The sequence below is a fragment of the Balaenoptera physalus genome, assembly GCF_965194825.1.
Source record: "Balaenoptera physalus genome assembly, chromosome: 10".
NCBI lineage: Eukaryota > Metazoa > Chordata > Mammalia > Artiodactyla > Balaenopteridae > Balaenoptera > Balaenoptera physalus.
In genome coordinates this window covers 26,895,071-26,917,030 of record NC_138889.1, presented here as the reverse complement: position 1 = coordinate 26,917,030, position 21,960 = coordinate 26,895,071, and the positions used below count along the sequence as shown (strand labels likewise).

Below are 21,960 nucleotides of genomic sequence, written 5' to 3'. Positions count from 1 at the left end.
TCGATATGTATGTTCCTATGACCATTTTTCTTAATTGTTTTGGGTTTGTTTTTGTAGGTCCTTTTCTTCTCTTGTGTTTCCCACTTAGAGAAGTTCCTTTAGCATTTGTTGTAGAGCTGGTTTGGTGGTGCTGAATTCTCTTAGCTTTTGCTTGTCTGTAAAGCTTTTGATTTCTCCATCAAATCTAAATGAGATCCTTGCCGGGTAGAGTAATCTTGGTTGTAGGTTCTTCCCTTTCATCACTTTAAGTATATCATGCCACTCCCTTCTGGCTTGCAGAGTTTCTGCTGAGAAATCAGCTGTTAACCTTATGGGAATTCCCTTGTATGTTATTTGTCGTTTTTCCCTTGCTGCTTTCAATAATTTTTCTTTGTCTTTAATTTTTGCCACTTTGATTACTATGTGTCTCGGCGTGTTTCTCCTTGGGTTTATTCTGTATGGGACTCTGCGCTTCCTGGACTTGGGTGGCTATTTCCTTTCCCATGTTAGGGAAGTTTTCGACTATAATCTCTTCAAATATTTTCTCTGGTCCTTTCTCTCTCTCTTCTCCTTCTGGGACCCCTATAATGCGAATGTTGTTGCGTTTAATGTTGTCCCAGAGGTCTCTTAGGCTGTCTTCATTTCTTTTCATTCTTTTTTCTTTAGTCTGTTCCGCAGCAGTGAATTCCACCATTCTGTCTTCCAGGTCACTTATCTGTTCTTCTGCCTCAGTTATTCTGCTATTGATTCCTTCTAGTGTAGTTTTCATTTCAGTTATTGTATTGGTCATCTCTGTTTGTTTGTTCTTTAATTCTTCTAGGTCTTTGTTAATCATTTCTTGCATCTTCTCAATCTTTGCCTCCATTCTTATTCCGAGGTCCTGGATCATCTTCACTATCATTATTCTGAATTCTTTCTCTGGAAGGTTGCCTATCTCCACTTCATTTAGTTGTTTTTCTGGGGTTTTTTCTTGTTCCTTCATCTGGTACATAGCCCTCTGCCTTTTCATCTTCTCTATCTTTCTGTAACTGTGGTTTTTGGTCCACAGGCTGCAGGATTGTAGTTTTTCTTGCTTCTGTTGTCTGCCCTCTGGTGGTTCCAAAGCAGCTTTTGATCAATCTTACTCTTAGGGAAGAAAACTGTAAAAGTTATTATTTATGAATCTTATGGTTTAACATGTCATTGCTTTTGTTCTTCCTTCACCTGAAACGAGAAGAATAGTTCAAACTGAGAAATTAAATCAGTGACAAATAATTTTGATATTGCTGATCTTGAATTTATCATCTGCAGTGTAAAGTTATGTGTGTGCTCTCCTCTCTCAACCACTAAATGAATTTTTTTCACTGCTGCTAAAAAATGTTGCCCAATCTTTCTCTTTTTAATCTAGATTCTGGGGAGGGGGAGTAGAACGTTTTTTCATCTTTTGATTATCATTAATTACAGTAAGTTATATTTTGAGGTTGACCCACTTGATTGATTTATTTTTCTCCTAGAAGTGTTGCAGCATGAAAAGGAAACAATAACAAGAAGCAATTAGGGGAATCTAAAGGAGAATGGAACTTATGTTGCTTTTTGATGAATATAAGAAAACTCATTCAAGTTAGTATATATCTTCTAGGTAGATTTGGAATATTTTACCAGCCATTAGATGTATTTTATGTATGGTAAAAAAAAAAAAAAGGCAAACAAATACTGTCATCTACAAAGGGAAAGATGTAATGTATTACAGAAACTAAAACATATAGAGGTAGACTGAAAGAAATACAAGGGAAAAAGTTGATTTGAAGACCCTGTCACATGGACCAATGACTCAAAGAATAATTTGAGGAGAATGAAATCACCACACAAATAGCAGTGTGGATCAAGAGCTTGAATTTCATTGGATTTTTCTAAACCCAAGGGAACAGAAGATTTACATTGGGGGAGGGGGTGTTTTTATTAAGTTATTTCAGAAATACACTGCCAAGGATTCATATACCCTTGGAAATTAGGCCTCAAGGAAGAATGTAAAACCATCCTTTTTTGGCTCTGTTGTATAACTTCTTTCCATAAAACTTGCTTTAGAAACTTTTCAGATTAGTAGTACATTTGCTTTGAGACAGGAAAGAGGTTAATTTTCAGTGGCATAGTAATGCTTATTATTCAAGAATCCCCCAGCTAGCTTCCAAGGAATGCTTAAGTTTTGAGGTGCAGCTATACATCCAGGCCTTGATTATCTGCAGCTCAGCATTTTCATTTGAATTGAATACACACTATTACGTCAATCCAGAATTTTACCTCAGCGTTTTCCAAAGGCAGCACAGGACAGTGATTAATAGCAATGCTTTAGGAGCCAGGCTGCTAGGGTGACCTTGAAATGTTGCTTAACTTTTCTGTACCTCAATTTTCTCAGCTGTAAAATGGAGATACTGACTATTATTCACTTTGTAGGATGACTATTAAGTGAGTTAATATAAATAAAGCTCATAGAATATTGCCTGGCAGACCCTCAAGATGGTGGAGGAGTAAGATGTGGAAATCACCTTCCTTCCCACAGATACATCAGAAATATATCTACATGTGGAACAACTCCTAGAACACCTACTGAACACTGGCAGAAGACCTCAGACTTCCCAAAAGGCAAGAAACTCCCCATGTACCTAGGTAGGGTAAAAGAAAAAAAGGAAAAACAGAGACAAAAGAATAGGGACAGGACCTGCACCTTGGAGAGGGAGCTGTGAAGGAGGAGAAGTTTCCACACACTAGGAAGCCCCTTCACTGGCAGAGATGGCGGATGGCGGGGGGTAAGCTTCAGAGCCATGGAGGAGAGTGTAGCAACAGGGGTGCAGAGGGCAAAGCAGAGAGATTCCTGCACAGAAGATTGGTGCTGACCAGCACTCACCAGCCCGAGAGGCTTGTCTGCTCACCCGCTGGGGCGGGTGGGGACTGGGAGCTGAGGCTCTGCTTTGGAGGTCAGATCCCAGGGAGAGTACTGGGGTTGGCTGCATGAACACAGCCTGTAGGGGCTAGTGCACCACAGCTAGCTGGAAGGGAGTCTGGGAAAAAGTCTGGAACTGCCTAAGAGGCAAGAGACCATTGCATTCTGTACCCCTCCCTCCCCCAGCCTGAGTGAGCCAAGTCAGCTGATACTTTAACCCCATCCTGTCTGGGTGAAGAAGAGATGCCTCAGGCCACCTACATGCAGAGGTGGGGCCAAATCCAAAGCTGAACCCCAGGAACTGTGTGAACAAAGAAGAGAAAGGGAAATTTCTCCCAACAGCCTCAGGAGCAGTGGATTAAATCTCCACAATCAACTTGATGTACCCTGCATCTGTGGAATATCTGAATAGACAACGAATCATCCCAAAATTGAGGCAGTGGACTTTGGGAGCAACTGTAGACTTGGGGTTTTCTTTCTGCATCTAATTTGTTTCTGGTTTTATGTTTATCTTAGTTTAGTACTTAGAGTTAATTATCATTGGTAGATTTGTTTATTGATTTGGTTGCTCTCTTCCTGTTTTTTTTATATATAGATATATATATATTTTCCTTTTTCTCTTTGTGAGTGTGTATCTGTATGCTTCTTTGTGTGATTTTGTCTGTATATCTTTGCTTTTACCATTTGTCCTAGGGTTCTGTCTGTCTGATTTTTTTTTTTTTTTAGTATAGTTTTTAGCACTTGTTATCATTGGTGGATTTGTTTTTTGGTTTGGTTGCTCGTTCTTTCTTTTTTATGACTTTTCAATTTTTAATACTTTTTTAAAATTTTAATAACTATATTTTATTTTATTTATTTTTTCTTTCTTTCTTTCTTTTTCTCCCTTTTCTTCTGAGCTGTGTGGCTGACAGGGTCTTGGTGCTTTGGCCGGGTGTCAGGCCTGTGCCTCTGAGGTGGGAGAGCCAAGTTCAGAACATTGGTCCACCAGAGGCCTCCCAGCTCCACATAAAATCAAATGGCAAAAGCTCTCCCAGAGATCTACATCTCAATGCTAAGACCCAGCTCCACTCAATGACCATCAAGCTACAGTGCTAGACAACCTATGCCAAGACAGGAACACAACCCCACCCATTAGCAGAGAGGCTGCCAAAAATCATAATAAGGTCACAGACACCCCAAAACACAGCACTGCATGCAGTCCTGCCCACCAGAAAGACAAGATCCAGTGTCATCCACCAGTCCCCTCAACCAGGAAGCCTACACAAGCCACTGAACTAAACTTAGCCAATGGGGACAGACACCAAAAACAACGGGAACTATGAACTTGCAGCCTGCACAAAGGAGACCACAAAAACAGTAAGTTAAGCAAAATGAGAAGACAGAGAAATATGCAGCAGGTGAAGGAGGAAGGTAAAAACCCACCAGACCAAACAAATGAAGAGGAAATAGGCAGTCCACCTGAAAAATAATTCAGAGTAGTGATAGTAAAGATGATCCAAAATCTTGGAAATAGAATGGAGAAAATACAAGAAATACGTAACAAGGACCTAGAAGAACTAAAGACCAAAACACAATGATGAAAAACAACACAATAAATGAAACTTAAAATTCTCTAAAAGGAATCAATAGAAGAATAAGTGAAGCAGAAGAACGGATAACTGACCTGGAAGATAAAATAATGGAAATAACTACCACAGAGCAGAATAAAGAAAAAAGAATGAAAAGAATTGAGGACAGTCTCAGACCTCTGGGACAACATTAAACGCACCAACATTCGAATTATAGGGGTCCCAGAAGAAGAAGAAAAAAAGAAAGGGACTGAGAAAATACTTGAAGAGATTATACTTGAAAACATCCCTAATATGGGAAAGGAAATAGTCAATCAACTCCAGGAAGCTCAGAGAGTCCCATACCAGATAAATCCAAGGAGAAACACGCCAAGACACATATTAATCAAACTATCAAAAATTGCATACCACAAAAAATATTAAAAGCAGCAAGGGAAAACAACAAATAACATACAAGGGAATCCCCATAAGGTTAACAGCTGAACTTTCAGCAGAAACTCTGCAAGCCTGAAGGGAGTGGCAGGACATATTTAAACTGATGAAAGGGAAGAACCTACAACCAAAATTATTCTACACAGCAAGGATCTCATTCAGATTTGATGGAGAAATTAAAACCTTTACAGACAAGCAAAAGCTAAGAGAATTCAGCACCACCAAACCAGCTCTACAACAAATGCTAAAGGAACTTCTCTAGGCAGGAAACACAAGAGAAGGAAAAGACCTACAATAACAAACCCAAAACAATTAAGAAAATGGTAATAGGAACACACGTATCAATAACTACCTTAAATGTAAATGGATTAAATGCTCCAACCAAAAGACATAGACTGGCTGAATGGATACAAAAACAGGACCCGTATATATGCAGTTTACAAGAGACCCACATCAGACCTAGGGACACATACAGACTGAAAGTGAGGGGATGGAAAAAGATATTCCATGCAAATGGAAATCAAAAGAAAGCTGAAGTAGCAATTTTCATATCACACAAAATATACTTCAAAATAAAGACTATTACAAGAGACAAAGACGGACACCACATAATGATCAAAGGATCAAACCAAGAAGAAGATATAACAATTGTAAATATTTATGCACCCAACATAGGAGCAGCTCCATACATAAGGCAAATGCTAACAGCCATAAAAGGGGAAATTGAAAGTAACACAATCATACTAGGGGCCTGTAACACCCCATTTTCACCACTGGACAGATCATCCAAAATGAAAATAAATAAGGGAACACAAGCTTTAAATGATACATTAAACAAGATGGACTTAATCGATATTTATAGGACCTTCCATCCAAAAACAACAGAATACACTTTCTTCTCAAGTGCTCATGGAACATTCTCCAGGATAGATCATATCTTGGGTCACAAATCAAGCCGTGATAAATTTAAGAAAATTGAAATCATATCAAGTATCTTTTCCAACCACAACACTATGAGACTAGATATCAATTACAGGAAAAAATCTGTAAAAAGTAGAAACACATGGAGGCTAAACAATACATTACTGAATAACCAAGAGATCACTGAAGAAATCAAAGAGGAAATCAAAAAATACCTAAAAACAAATGACAATGAAAACACGACGACCCAAAACCTATGGGATGCAGCAAAAGCAGTTCTAAGAGGGAAGTTTATAGCAATACAATCCTACCTCAAGAACAAGAAACATCTTAAATAAAACAACCTAACCTTACACCTAAAGCAATTAGACTAAGAAGAACAAAAACCCCCAAAGTTAGCAAAAGGAAAGAAATCATAAAGTTCAGATCAGAAATAAATGAAAAAGAAATGAAGGAAATAATAGCAAAGATCAAGGAAACTAAATGCTGGTTCTTTGAGAAGATAAACAAAATTGATAATCCATTAGCCAGACTCATCAAGAAAAGGAGAAAACTCAAATCAATAGAATTAGAAATGAAAGAGGAGAAGTAACAACTGACACTGCAGAAATACAAAGGATCATGAGAGATTACTACAAGCAACTATATGCCAATAAAATGGACAACCTGGAAGAAACGGACAAATTCTTAGAAAAGCACAACCTTCTGAGACTGAACCAGGAAGAAATAGAAAATATAAACAGACCAATCACAAACACTGAAATTGAAACTGTGACTAAAAATTTTCCAACAAACAAAAGCTGAGGACCAGATGGCTTCACAGGTGAATTCTATCAAACATTTAGAGAGGAGCTAACACCCATCCTTCTCAAACTCTTCCAAAATATAGCAGAGGGGGGAACACTCCCAAACTCATTCTATGAGGCCACCATCACCCTGATACCAAAACCAAACAGAGATGTCACAAAGAAAGAAAACTACAGGCCAATATCACTGATGAACATAGATGCAAAAATCCTCAACAAAATACTAGCAAATAAAATCCAACAGCACATTAAAAGGATCATACACCATGTTCAAGTGGGGTTTATCCCAGATTGCAAGGATTCTTCAATATACGCAAATCAATCAATGTGATACACCATATTAACAAATTGAAGGATAAAAACCATATGATCATGTCAATAGACACAGAAAAAGCTTTCAACAAAATTCAACACCAATTTGTGATAAAAACCCTCCAGAAAGTAGGCATAGAAGGAAGTTACCTCAACATAATAAAGGTCATATATGACAAACCCACAGCCAACATCATTCTCAATGGTGAGAAACTGAAACCATTTCCTCTAAGATCAGGAACAAGACAAGGTTGTCCACTCTCACCACTGTTATTCAACATAGTTTTGAAAGTTTTAGACACAGCAATCAGAGAAGAAAAAGAAATAAAAGGAATCCAATTCAGAAAAGAAGAAGTAAAACTGTCACTGTTTGCAGATGACATGATACTATACATAGAGAATCCTAAAGGTGCTACCGGAAAACTACTAGAGCTAATCAATGAATTTGGTAAAGTAGCAGGATACAAAATTAATGCACAGAAATCTCTTGCATTCCTATACACGAATTATGAAAAATCTGGAAAGGGAATTAAGGAAACACTCCCATTTGCCATTGCAACAACAAGAATAAAATACCTAGGAATAAACCTACCTAAGGAGACAAAAGACCTGTATGCAGAAAACTATAGACACTGATGGAAGAAATCAAAGACGTTACAAACAGATGGAAAGGTATATCATGTTCTTGGATTGGAAGAATCAACATTGTGAAAATGATTATATGTAAAATATAAAATGATATTTACATTTTACAAATGTAAAATAGATAGCTAGTGGGACGCAGCCACATGGCACAGGGAGATCAGCTTGGTGCTTTGTCTCCACCTAGAGGGGTGGGATAGAGAGGGTGGGAGGCAGATGCAAGAGGGAAGAGTTACGGGGATATATGTATATGTATAGCTGATTCACTTTTTTATAAAGCAGAAACTAACACACCATTGTAAAGCAATTATACTCCAATAAAGATGTTAAAAAAAAAAAAAAAGCATCAGCCCATGATGGTAAACTGGAAATAAACTTAAAGAAAAAAAAGAATATTGCCTGGCATATGGTAAGCAGTTTGAAAATACTGGCTGTTATTCACAAAATCTTAAGCTGAGACTAAATTTTTTAAATTAAATTTTATTTTTAAATGTACTGTATACAAAATTTATAAAAACATTATCATTTCAAATTAGGCAAATTATAACAATGGAACAGTATTTGCTTTGTGGATTGTCTTTTATTTATGTATAAACATTATGAGTCCACAAGCATTTTGGTTGTTACAGGGCATACAATAGTTAGAATCTGAAGGACTACATAGACAGTATTGTATTGGGCAAAACGTTCGTTGAGAAAATCCCGAACGAACTTTCTGGCCCACCGAATAGCCTTTTCCATCTCATGTAGGGATTCAGATTTAAAGAAAGGAATTCTTTTCCCTGTAGTTGAGTCTCTCATTCTCTGCAATGCTCAATAGATGGATTGGCTTCTAAGAGGTAGGGTCAGCCTGTGGTACTTTACAAAGAGCCTCGGTGGCTTCTTGCTCATAAGAAGCAAGGCAAGTTCCTTGATGCCAGGTAAGAGGATGAATTTTCAGAAGCAACAGACCATTCCTTGTGCCCCAAGGGTCATGTAACCCCGCACACAGCACTGAAGTGTCAGTCGATGTCCAGAGCACAATCATTTGATCCTTCCCTTCAGAATAGGGCAGGACAATATCCCTGTACACATGGAGAGAAATTACTGCAGATAAGGGGAAAGGGTCAGGAAACCAGGATTATGATTATATTCTTTACTTTGGTTTAAAAAAAATACAGGGTTTTTTTTCTTCCAATGGGGAGATTTTTTGTTTGTTTTATTAGTGCTGTTATTGAACAGTGCTGTTAAAGAAGTGAATTTCTCGAGAAAGATGCAGAGTTCATTTCAATAAATATGTATTGAGCACTGAATGTACCAGGCACTGTATGAGGCCCCGGGGCTTCCCTCATGCCCTGGAGGAGCATGTAGTCCAGAGGGAAAAGAAACATGAAATAGATCATTTCAGAACAATAGGAGATATTTAAAATATAGCAGGTAATTCTGATACCCACCCTGGGTTAAAAACCTCTTTAGAAACGATGTTACAAGGAAGGGATAGCACCCAGAGCTGTTTCCGTGTTCTCCTTGTGTGCTGTGAAACAGGTGGCTTTGGAGCTAATGTCTGACCAAAAAAGGCTGAAATTTATGTAAATAATACCTCAATAAGTCTGAATTAAACAAAAAGTTAATATAAGTGTTTTTCAATTAGTGAGACAGATATAAACAAGACAAGTAACTTATATTTCATCAAGTTAAAGTCTGGTGCATAAAACAGGCTGGTGTGTAAAATACTTGAGAAGTCTATCAGGGCTACCGTTTTATTAGAGGGCTGAGCAAACAAAAAGTAAACTCAAATGCTTCCTGAGTTTAGGCCTTGCCCAGCCACTTGAGAAATGCTGTTTTGGCTACAAAGGAGTAGATTAACTCAGCACCACTCGTGGAAAAACAGTTCAAAGGACTTTGCTTATCAATAGTGGCTCAGAGTATCGTACATGGCACACCAATTATGATTTGTTCCTGTCTTTTACATAGATTTTCTAGTTAACTGTAATTAGGACATTAACAAGTGTGCCTCCTTTAAAACAAAGCTAGATTTAAAAATAAAGTAAGCAGTAATTCTTTTTGCTTTCCTATGGAAAACATTTAGAGAAGTTATTTAATGAGCACCCAACGAGCAGTGAGTTAAATCCCATTTGCAAAAGGCTTTCTTCTACCACCCAAAGCCATTTTTGGTGTTTCCTCTTTGGGGGCAAATAATTAGAACTAATTGTTGTCTTTGTTTCCTGTTTGGGGGACAGATAATTAGAACTAATTATTAGTTCCCTTCACCTGTCCCACCCAACCAGCAAGTCCAATTGATTCTACCTTCTTCATCACCACTGTTGGTGTCCCAGTTCAGGTCACAATTTGCCAGAATTTATCTAAACAGTCTCCTAAGTGATTCTTGACTTGACAAAATGATCTTTTACTTTAGAGGAGGATATAATAAGAATGAGAAAATAATAATACCAGAAATGAGTAGCAACTCATTGATTGCATATTGTATACATCTAACTATGCTAAGCACCTTACATGCTTTGGTTCATTCAATCCTTAGAACAGTCGTACGAGGCAGTTGTGATTTCTCTCCCCATCTAAGGAGAAGAAAACTGAACCCCAGAGAGATTAAGCAATTTGTCTAAAGCCATTTGGCTATTGGTAGAGCCTCAGACATGAATCCTCTGTCTCCAAAACTTGTGCTCTTAACTACCATTCACACTCTCTGCCATATTTGCCCAAATTTCCCTTAAATAATAAAGATCCTTTGCCATATTAAACTATGTTGCATTACCAGAACAGTGCTGGGCACATAAACGTTCAAGAAATTTTTTGTTTTGTTTTGTTTTAATGGACAGACTCAGGAACCCCTATGTACAGGACTGGAAGCTGGAGTATTATAATACTTCATTTATTCCACATCATTATGAAAGAGTTTTTTTTAGGTAAACCAGTTTTCTAGCTAACTGAAATTAAACTATTTAAGGATATTTTTTTTTAATTTTGATAAAATCTTTCTGAAATGTATTCCATTACTTTTTTGCCTCAGTAGTATGACAGTTCTAATTTAATATTATCCTAATGACAAAAAATATTGTTTTGACCAACAAATGTTGCATATGCTGTTTATTTAGTATTTCATCTGGGCTATGGTTTTAATTACCATCTATATGCTGAGGAAGCCCAAATCTTTGTCTCTAACTGGGATTTCTCTCCTGATCTTCAGATCCATGTATTATATATCCACGCTCCCACTTACCCTGAAAATTCATAATGAACCAAAGATCCCCAAATACACCTAGACCCCCAAATCTGTATCTCCAGAATTCCATATCTTAGTGAAAGATTACACTGTCTACCTAGTTGCTAGCCATAAACATGGGCATAATGTTTGACTCTTCCTTTTCCTTCCTTAACTACCCCCCCCAATCAATCAATCAACAAAAGTCCTATTGATTTTGTCTTCTATATATCTCGCCAATCCAAAACATTCTGTCTCTGTCTTTTGCTTTATCCTGCCATTATTATGTTTGCCTAGATGATTGTAACCTTATAAATGATGCCCCTACCTATAATTTCACCACAATCTAATTTATTCTCTATACTAGAGTGAGATTACATTTTTAAAACTAGAACTCTGATTATGTCACATCCCGGTCTATAATTTTCAATAGTTCTTCACCGCTCATGGGAAAAGGTTCAAAGGTCTTTAATATTGCATAAAGCCTTTGATGATCTGACCCCTTCTTGCCCTTCTGTATTTTGCCATCCCTGTTTTTACCTGTTCCTCTCATTGAGCACCACACTAGGTCATATTGAATGTTTCCCCCTCTATACATCATGTATTTTCTTGTTTCTAGGAATTTGCATGTGCTACTTGGGGAACCCCCAGAACCCTACATCTAAGGTAAGCAACTCTCACATTCACTGTCACAGCACCTATTTCTACTTGTAATATTATGGTTAAGTACCTATTTGTTTTTGTGTATCATCTTCTCCTCTGTCTTCCTCAAGACTGTTGGGTCTGGAGGATGGAATTCATGCCCCTCTTGTTCACCCTGTATCCCTAGTGCCTAACTCTGTGTCTAGAGCATAGTAGGCACTAACACATGGTAATAATTTTTTTAAATTTTAGAATAGTTTTAGGTTTACAGAAACATTACAAAGATACTACAGAAAGTTTCCTTATACTAGCACACAGTCTCCTCTATTGTTAACATCTTACATTAATATGATACATTTGTCACAATTAATGGACTGATATTGATACCAAATTTTTAACTAAAATCTATGCTTATTCAGATTTCCCTATCTTTTTAAATTGGGGTATAATTGTTTTACAATGTTGTGTTAGTTTCTACTGTACAGCGAAATGGAGTTCCCTGTGGTATACAGCAAGTTCTCATTAGTTATCTATTTTATACATTTTAGTGTATCTATGTCAATCCCAATCTCCCAATTCATCCCACTCCCCATTACCCCTTGGTGTCCATACATTTGTTCTCTACGTTTGTGTCTCTATTTCTGCCTTGCAGACAGGTACCATTTTTCTAGATTCCACATATATGCATTAATATATGATATTTGTTTTTCCCTTTCTGACTTATTTCACTCTGTATGACAGTCTCTAGGTCCATCCACATCTCTACAAATGACCCAATTTCTTTCCTTTTTAGGGCTAATATTCCATTGTATATATGTACCACATCTTCTTTATCCATTCATCTGTCGATGGACATTGAGGTAGCTTCCATTACTTGGTTGTTGTAAATAGTGCTTCAATGAACATTGGGGTGTATGTGTCTTTTTGAATTATGGTTTTCTCTGGGTATATGCCCAGTAGTGGGATTGCTGTGTCATATGGTAAATCTATTTTTATTTTTTTAAGGAACCTCCATACTGTTCTCCATAGTGGTTGTATCAATTTACATTCCCACCAACAGTGCAAGAGGGTTCCCTTTTCTCTACACCCGCTCCAGCATTTATTGTTTGTAGATTTTTTGATGACGCCATTCTGACCAGTGGAAGGTGATACCTTAGTGTAGTTTTGATATTCATTTCTCTAAAACTTAGTGATGTTGAGCATTTTTTCATGTGCCTCTTGGTCATCTGTATGTCTTCTTTGGAGAAATGCCTATTTAGGTCTTCACCCATTTTTGGATTGGGTTGTTTGTTTTTTGATATTGAGCTGCGTGAGCTGTTTATATATTTTGGAGATTAATCCTTTGTCCATTGATTCATTTGCAAATATTTTCTCCCATTCTGTGGGTTGTCTTTTCATCTTGTTTATGGTTTCCTTTGCTGTACAAAAGCTTTCAAGTTTCATTAGGTCCCATTTATTTTTGCTTTTATTTACATTACTCTAGAAGGTGGGTCAAAAAAGATCTTGCTGTGATTTATGTCAAAGACTGTTTTGCCTGTTTTCCTCTAAGAGTTTTATAGTGTCCAGTCTTACATCTAGGTCTTTAATCCATTTTGAGTTTATTTCTGTGTGTGGTGTTAGGGAGTGTTCTAATTTCATTCTTTTACCTGTAGCTCTCCAGTTTTCCCCACACAATTTATTGAAGAGACCGTCTTTTCTCCATTGTATATTCTTGCCTCCTTTGTCATAGATTAGATGACCATAGGTGCATGGGTTTATCTCTGGGCTTTCTATCCTGTTCCATTGATCTATATTTCTGTTTTGGTGCCAGTACCATATTGTCTTGATTACGGTAGCTTTGTAGTATAGTCTGAAGTCAGGGAGCCTGATTCCTCCAACTCTGCTTTTTTTCTCAAGATTGCTTTGGCTATTTGGGGTCTTTTGTGTCTCCATACACATTTTAAGAATTTTTGTTCTAGTTCTGTGAAAAATGCCATTGGTAATTTGATAGGAATTGCACTGAATCTATAGATTGCTTTAGGTAGTATAGTTATTTTCACAGTATTGATTCTTCCAATCCAAGAACATGGTATATCTCTCCATCTGTTTATGTCATCTTTGATTTCTTTCATCAGTGTTTTATAGTTTTCTGAGTACAGGTCTTTTACCTCCTTGGGTAGGTTTATTCCTAGGTATTTCATTCTTTTTGTTGCAATGGTAAATGGGAATATTTCCTTAATTTCTCTTTCTGATCTTTTGTTGTTAGTTTATAGGAATGCAAGAGATTTCTGTGCATTAATTTTGCATCCTGCAACTTTACCAAATTCATTGATTAGTTCTAGTAGTTTTCTGGTGTCATCTTTAAGATTTTCTATGTATAGTGTCAGGTCATCTGCAAACAGTGACAGTTTCACTTCTTTTCCAATTTGTTTTCCTTTTCTTACTTTTTCTCCCGATTGCCATGGCTATGACTTCCAAAACTGTGTTGAGTAATGGTGGCAAGAATGGTCATCCTTGGGCTTCCCTGGTGGCGCAGTTGTTGAGAATCCACCTGCCAATGCAGGGGACACGGGTTCGAGCCCTGGTCTGGGAGGAACCCACATGCCGTGGAGCAACTGGGCCTGTGAGCCACAACTACTGAGCCTGCGTGTCTGGAGCCTGTGCACCGCAGCAAGAGAGGCCGTGACAGTGAGAGGCCCATGCACAGCGATGAAGAGTGGCCCCCACTTGCCACAACTAGAGAAAGCCCTCGCACAGAAGCAAAGACCCAACACAGCCATAAATAAATAAATAACTAAATTTATAAAAAAAAAAAAAGAATGGTCATCCTTGTCTTGTTCCTGATCTTAGAGGAAATGCTGTCAGTTTTTCACCATTGAGAATGATGTTTGCTGTGGGTCTCTCGTATATGGCCTTTATTATGTTGAGGTAGTGTCCCTCTATGCCCACTTTCTGGAGAGTTTTTATCATAAATTGGTGTTGAACTTTGTCAAAAGCTTTTTATGCATCTATTGAGATGATCACATGGTTTTTATTCTTCAGTGTGTTAATGTGGTGTATCACATTGATTGATTTGCATATATTGAAGAATCCTTGTATCCCTGGGATAAATCCCACTTGATCATGGTGTATGATCGTTTTAATGTGCTGTTGGATTCTGTTTGCTAGTATTTTGTTGAGAATTTTTGTGTCTATATTCATCAGTGATACTGCTCTGTAATTTTCGTTTTTTGTGATATCTTTGATATCTTTTGGTTCCAGGGTGATGCTGACCTCATCGAATGAGTGCAGAATCATTTTTTCCTCTGCAATTTTTTGGAATAGTTTGAGAAGGATGGGTGTCAGCTCCTCTCTAAATGTTTGATAGAATTCACCTGTGAAGCCATGTGGTCCTGGACTTTTGTTTGTGGGAAGATTTTTAATCACTGTTTCAATTTCCTTACTTGTGATTGGTCTGTTCATATTTACTATTTCTTCCTGGTTCAGTCTTGGAAGATTATACCTTTCTAAGAATTTGTCCATTTCTTCCAGGTTGTCCATTTTATTGGCATATAGTTGCTTGTAGTAGTCTCTTATGATGCTATGTATTTCTGTGGTGTCCATTGTAAGTTCTCTGTTTTCATTTGTAACTTTATTGATTCGAGTCCTCTCCCTCTTTTTCTTAATAAGTCTGGCTAAAGGTTTATCAATTTTGTTTATCTTCTCAAAGAACAAGATTTTAGTTTTATTGATCTTTGCTGTTGTTTTCTTTTTTTCTATTTCATTTATTTCTGCTCTAATCTTTATGATTTCTTTATTTCTACTAAATTTAGGGGTTTTGTTGTTCTTCTTCTTCTTTCTCTAGTTGTTTTAAGTGTAGAGTTAGATTGTTTATTTGAGATTTTTCTTGTTTCTTGAGGTAGGATTGTATTGCTTTAAACTTCCCTCTTAGGACTGCTTTTGCTGCATCCCATAGGTTTTGTGTTGTTGTGTTTTAGTTGTCATTTGTCTCTAGGTAGTTTTTGATTTCCTCTTTGATTTCTTCAGTGATCTCTTGGTTATTTAGTTGCACATTGTTTAGCCTCCATGTGTTTGTGTTTTTTACAGTTTTTTTCCTGTAATTGATTTCTAATCTCATAGCATTGTGGTCGGAAAAGATGCTTGGTACAATTTCCTATTTCTTAAATTTACCAAGGCTTGATTTGTGACCCAAGGTGTGATCTACCCTGAAGAATATTACATGTGCACTTGAGAAGAAAGTGTATTCTTCTGTTTTCAGATGGAATGTCTTATAAATATCAATTAAATCTATCTGGTTTATTGTGTCATTTAAAGCTTGTGTTTCCTTATTGATTTTCTGTCTGGATGATCTGTCCATTGGTGTAAATGAGGTGTTAAAGTCCCCCACTATTATTGTGTTACTGTTGATATCTCCTTTTATAACTGTTAACATTTGCCTTATGTATTGAGGTGCTCCTATGTTGGGTGCACATATATTTATAATTGTTATATCTTCTTGGATTGATCTCTTAATCATTATGTGGTGTCCTTCATTGTCTTTTGTAACAGACTTTATCTTAAAGTCTATTTTATCTGATATGAGTATTGTTACTCCAGCTTTCTTTTGATTTATGTTTGCATGGAATATCCTTTTCCATCCCTTCACTTTCAGTCTGTATGTGTCCCTAGGTCTGAAATGGGTCTCTTGTAGACAGCATATATATGGTTCTTGTCTTTATATCCATTCAGCCAGTCTGTGTCTTTTTGTTGGAGCATTTAACCCATTTACATTTAAGGTAATTATCAATATGTATGTTCCTATTACCATTTTCTTAATTTTTTGGATTTGTTTTTGTAGGTCTTTTTCTTCTTTTGTGTTTTCCACTTAGAGAAGTTCCTTTAGCATTTGTTGTAGAGCTGGTTTGGTGGTGCTGAATTCTCTTAGCTTTTGCTTGTCTGTAAAGCTTTTGATTTCTCTGTTGAATCTGAATGAGATCCTTGCTGGGTAGAGTAATCTTAGTTGTAGGTTTTTCCCTTTCATCACTTTAAATGTGTCCTGCCACTCCCTTCTGGCCTGCAGGGTTTCTGCTGAAAAATCAGCTGATAACCTTATGGAGATTCCCTTGTATGTTATTTGTTGCTTTCCCTTGCTGCTTTTAATATTTTTTCTTTGTATTTAGTTTTTGATTGTTTGATTAACATGTGTTTCAGCATGTTTCTCCTCGGTTTTATCCTGTATGGGACTCTCTGCACTTCCTGAACTTGATTGACTATTTCCTTTCCCATGTTAGGGAAGTTTTCAACTATAATCTCTTCAAATATTTTCTCAGTCCCTTTCTTTTTCTCTTCTTCTTCTGGGACCCCTATAATTCGAATGTTGGTGCGTTTAATGTTGTCCCAGAGGTCTCTGAGAGTGTTTTCAATTCTTTTCATTCTTTATTCTGCTCTGCAGCAGTTATTTCCACCATTCTATCTTGCAGCTCACTTATCCATTCTTCTGCCTCAGTTATTCTGCTATTGATTCCTTCTAGAGTATTTTTATTTTCAGTTATTGTGTTGTTCATCACTGTTTGTTCTTTAGTTCTTCTAGGTCTTTGTTAAACGTTTCTTGTATTTTCTCCCTTCTGTTTCTGAGATTTTAGATCACCTTTACTATCATTACTCAGGTAGACTGCTTATTTCCTCGTCATTTGTTTGGGCTTATGGTTTTTTACTTTGCTCCATCATCTGCAGCATATTTCTCTGTATTGTCATTTTGTTTAGCTTACTGTGTTTGGGGTCTCCTTTCTGCAGGCTGCAGGATCGTAGTTCCTCTTCTGGTGTCTGCCCCCAGTGGGTGAGCTTGGTCCAGTAGCTTGTGTAGGCTTCCTGGAGCGAGGGACTGGTACCTGTGTTCTGGTGGGTGGAGCTGGATCTTGTCCCTCTGATGGGCAGGGCCATGTCTGGTGGTGTGTTTTGTGGTGTTTGTGAGCTTAGTATGATTTTAGGCAGCCTTTCTGCTAATGGGTGGAGTTGTGTTCCTGTCTTGCTATTTGTTTGCTGTGAGGCCTCCAGCACTGGAGTTTGCTGGGCGTTGGGTGGAGCTGGGTCTTGATGTTGAGATGGGGACCTCTAGGAGAGCTCTTGCTGATTAATATTCCCTGGGACTGGTAGTTCTCTGTTGGTCCAACATCGTGGACTCAGCTCTCCCACCTCAGAGACTCAGGCCCAAACCTTGTCCAGAGCACGAAGACCCTGCAAGCCACATGGCACAGAAGGAAAGGAAAAAAAAAAAACTGAACAAACGAAACCCCAAGACTAATGGTAAAAGCAAAACCAAACACAGACACACACACACACACACACACACACACACACACACAAGGAGAGAAAACAAAAAAGAAGAGAGCAACTGAACAAATAAACGAACCCAAAAATGAAAACAAACACTAAAAACTAAACTAACAAAAATAAAAAACAAAAACAAATCAAAAGCAGAAAGCAAACTCTAGGTAGGTCTCTGGACCTGCTGTGGGCACTGTGGGGCCAGCTCAGACTCTGACCTGGCCCAACTCCTGTGTGTACTTGCCCCCAACGTCCACAGCCTCAATTGTGGGAAAGCTCATCTTTTCAGATATTCCACAGATGCAGGGTTTACCAAGCCGATTGTGGGGATTTAATCAGCCCCCCCTGTGGTTGCATAGAGAGATTTCCCTTCCTCTTCTTTGGTCACACCACCCCTGGAGTTCAGCTTTTGTTCTGGCCCCACCAAAACCAAAGCATGTGGTTTTGGTATGTGGGCCACCCTCAGGCGTCTGTTCTCCCCCCAGGCAAGAGGGTGAGAAAGCAGCAGCTGATTTGGGTTCACTGGCTCACTCAGGCTGGGGAGGAGGAGGGATTGCAGTCACAACTGGGTTCTGCAGTGAGTGCCTGCAGTGGCAGAGGCCAGCAGGAAGTTATAACAGCCTGAGGCATGCTGTGCACTTTCCTAGGGAAGTTGGTCCCAGATTGCAGGACCCTTGGCAATGGAGGGCTGCAGAGGCTCCCAGGAAGGTGTGGGCCGTGACCTGTGCTTGGTCTCAGGATGCTTGGTTGCAGTGGTGGCAGTGGTAGCCATTGCGCCCACCTCTGGGGTCCGAGGTAGCAGCCATGGCTCGCACCCACCTGGAGCTCATTTAGGCAGTGCCCTGCTGTCTGTGAGCACACAGAGAAAGAAATTCCTATGGTGGGCCCATCCTTCTATTTGAGCACCCCACAACAATGGTCACTTACTCTCTGGTAGGCCCAGACTTCTTCCCGAACTCCCTCAGCTGTGGCACACTAGCCGCCTCAGGCTGTCTTCATGCAGCCAATCCCAGTCCTCTCCCTGGGGTCTGACTTCCGAAGCCTGAGCCTCAGCACCCAGCCCCCACCCACCCTGGTGTGCAAACAAGAATCTCAGGCTGGGGAGTGCTGGTCGACACTGATCCTCTGGACAGGATTCTCTCTGCTTTGCCCTCTGTATCCCTGTTGCTGCACTTTCCTCTGAGGCTCCAAAGCTCCCCCTGTCCCCGCCAGTGAGGAGGCTTCCCAGCATGTGGAAACTTTTCCTACCTTCACAATAAAGTGAAGCACAATAAAACAAGGTATGCTTGTATGTCCAGCCTGTATTTAAGGGGTAAAGAGTTATGCTCCACCTCCTTAAGGGCAGAGTATCTACAGAAATTATTTGGAATTCTTTTGTGTGAAAGATTTATGTACACTTATTTATGTATTCAGTCATTTATTTATATCAGTATGGAGTCATGGATATTTATTTTATACTTTGAGTTATTATCCAATAATACTTTATTTATTTTGTTACTCAAATTGTTCTGCTCTGACCATCAGGAACTTCTGTGTTTATTCGATATATCCCCAGTTGTTTGTCTTTTGAGCACTTCCTTACTTTCTGGCACAAGATGACAGAGCAGGCTTACCTTGTATGTTTCCTGCCCAAACACTAGAATCAGCCATTTTTCCAAGGAGCACTGGTTCCTTTAACTGGAGAATGTATTTGAAACCATGATCTGGGCTCTGGGTGGGCACTAACAGTTTTTGATTGAAATTTGGGTTTGTTTTTAAAAGACCCAAATGTACAAAGAATAATATACATTCCCACCACTCAAAATGAACACATTTTTCCTCTTTATTTTGCTTTTTAATAAATAAAACATTCATAAAAGTGAAGGCCATTTTCCCACACCCCGATCCTAAAACACTCCCTCTTTTCCCAGAAACAACCACAATCTTAAGTTGACATGTAGAAATTTTTTTCAAGCATGCATGAAATATTTACAGAAATAGCTATGTATTAAAGAAAATACTGGCAAAACTCCCAACAAACAAAAGTCCAGCCACCAGATGGCTTTAGAGGTGAATTCTACCAAACATTTAGAGAAGAGTTGACACCTATCCTTCTCAAGCTATTCCAAAAAATTGCAGAGGAAAAAATGCTTCTGCACTCATTCGATGAGGCCAGCATCACTCTGATACCAAAACTAGACAAAGATATTACACAAAAAGAAAATTACAGGCCAATATCACTGATGAACATAGATGCAAAAACCTCAACAAAATATTAGCAAATTGAAGCCAATAGTACACTAAAAGGATCATTTACCATACTCAAGTGGAATTTATCCCAGGGATGCAAGGATGGTTCAGTATCCACAAACCAATCAGTGCGATATACCACATTAACAAGTTGAAGAATAAAAACCATATGATTGAGAGGGGCAAGAGACAAGATGGCAGAGCAGAAGAAATTGAGTTCATCTCCTCTCATGAAAAAAACAAAATCACAACTAACTACTGAACAACCATCAACAAAAAAGACTTGAACCTACCGAAAAAGATATTCTACACCCAAAGACAAAGAAGAAGCCACAATGAGATGATAGGAGGGGTGCTTTTGCAATATAATCAAATCCCATACCTGCCAGATGGGTGACCCACAAACTAGAAAATAATTATATTGCAGAGGTTCTCCCACAGGAGTGAGAGTTGTGAGCCCCACATTATGCTCCTCACCCTGGGGGTCTGGCATCAGGTGGAGGAGCCTCCAAAACATCTGCTGTTGAAGGCCAGTGGAGCTTGAATGCAGGAGCTCCACAGAACTGGGGGAAACAGAGACTCCACTCTTGGAGGTCACACACAAAGCTTCACATGCATTGGGACCCAGAGCAAAGCAGTGACTCCATAGAAGCCTGGGCCAGACATATCTGCATTTCTTGGAGGGTCTTCTGACATATGAGGAGTGGTCATGGCTCACTGTGGGGGCAAGGGCACTAGTGGTAGAGGCCCCAGGGAATATTCATTGGTGTGGGCTCTCCTGGAGGACACCATTTTGGCACGAGATCTGGCCCCATGCAACATCCTGCAGGCTCCAGTACCAAACAACCATGCTCAGGCCAAACAACCAACAGGGTGGGAACACAGCCCCATCCATCAGCAGACAGGCTGCCTAAAGTCATTCTGAGCCCACTGCCAGCTCTCAACACACCCCTTGACACAGCCCTTCCCACCAAAGGGATAAGACCCAGCTCCACCCACCAGTGGGCAGGCACCAGTTCCTCCCACCAGGAAGCCTGCACACCTTCTAGACCAGTGTCACTCACCAGGGGTCAGACACCAAAAGAAAAAGAACTACAGTCCTGCAGCCTGAGGAACAGAGACCACAAACAGAGAAAGTTAGACAAAATGAGATAGCAGAGAAAGATGTTCCAGATGAAGGAACAAGATAAAAAAAACCTCAGAAGAACGGCTAATTTAAGTAGAGATATGCAATCTACCTGAAAAAGAATTCAGAGTAATGCTAGTAAGATGATCCAAGATCTCGGAAAAGGAATGGAGGCACAGACTGAAAGGATACAGGAAATGTTTAATAAAGAGCTAAAAGCTTTAAAGAACAAACAAACAGAGATGAACAGTATATATTCAACACCCATTTATGATAAAAACTCTCCAGAAAGTGGGCATATAGGGAACATACCTCAACATAATAAAGGCTGTATATGACAAACCCACAGCTAACATCATACTCAACAGTGAAAAACTGAAAGTATTTCCTCTAAGATCAGGAACAAGACAAGGATGTCCACTCTCACCACTTTTATTCAACATAGTTTTGGAAGTCCGAGCCAGGGCAATCAGAGAAGAAAAAAAAATAAAAGAAATCCAAATTGAAAAAGAAGAAATAAAACCAACTTGGTTTGCAGATGACATGATATTATACATAGAAAATCCTGAAGATGCTACCAGAAAACTACTAGAGCTCATGAATGAATTCAGTAAATTTGCAGAATACAAACTTAATACACAGAAATCTGTTGCATTTCTATACACTAACAATGAAAGATAAGAAAGAGAAATTAAGGAAATAATCCCATTTACCATCACATCAAAAAGAATAAAATACCTAGATATAAATCTACCCAAGGAGGCAAAAGGCCTGTACTCTGAAAACTATAAGACGCTGATGAAAGAAATTGAAGATGAGGACTTCCCTGGTGGTGCAGTGGCCAACGCAGGGAACATGGGTTCGATCCCTGGTCTGGGAAGATCCCACAGTCCACAGAGAAACTA

General features: G+C 38.8%; 1 protein-coding gene across 8 annotated transcripts in view; it reads left to right on the top strand.

Moving 5' to 3' along the window:
- The window catches only part of ELMOD1 (ELMO domain containing 1), a 129,702-nt gene that overhangs the window by 41,161 nt on the left and 66,581 nt on the right, over positions 1-21,960 (top strand). For 7 of the 8 annotated variants that reach the window (XM_082409514.1, XM_082409517.1, XM_082409520.1 and 4 more), the window contains one exon: positions 11,396-11,442. The exons of the other annotated variant lie outside the window; for it this stretch is intronic. The gene's annotated coding sequence lies outside the window, so the exon portion shown is untranslated. The remainder of the gene's footprint in view (positions 1-11,395; positions 11,443-21,960) is intronic. 8 annotated transcript variants of the gene reach the window in all.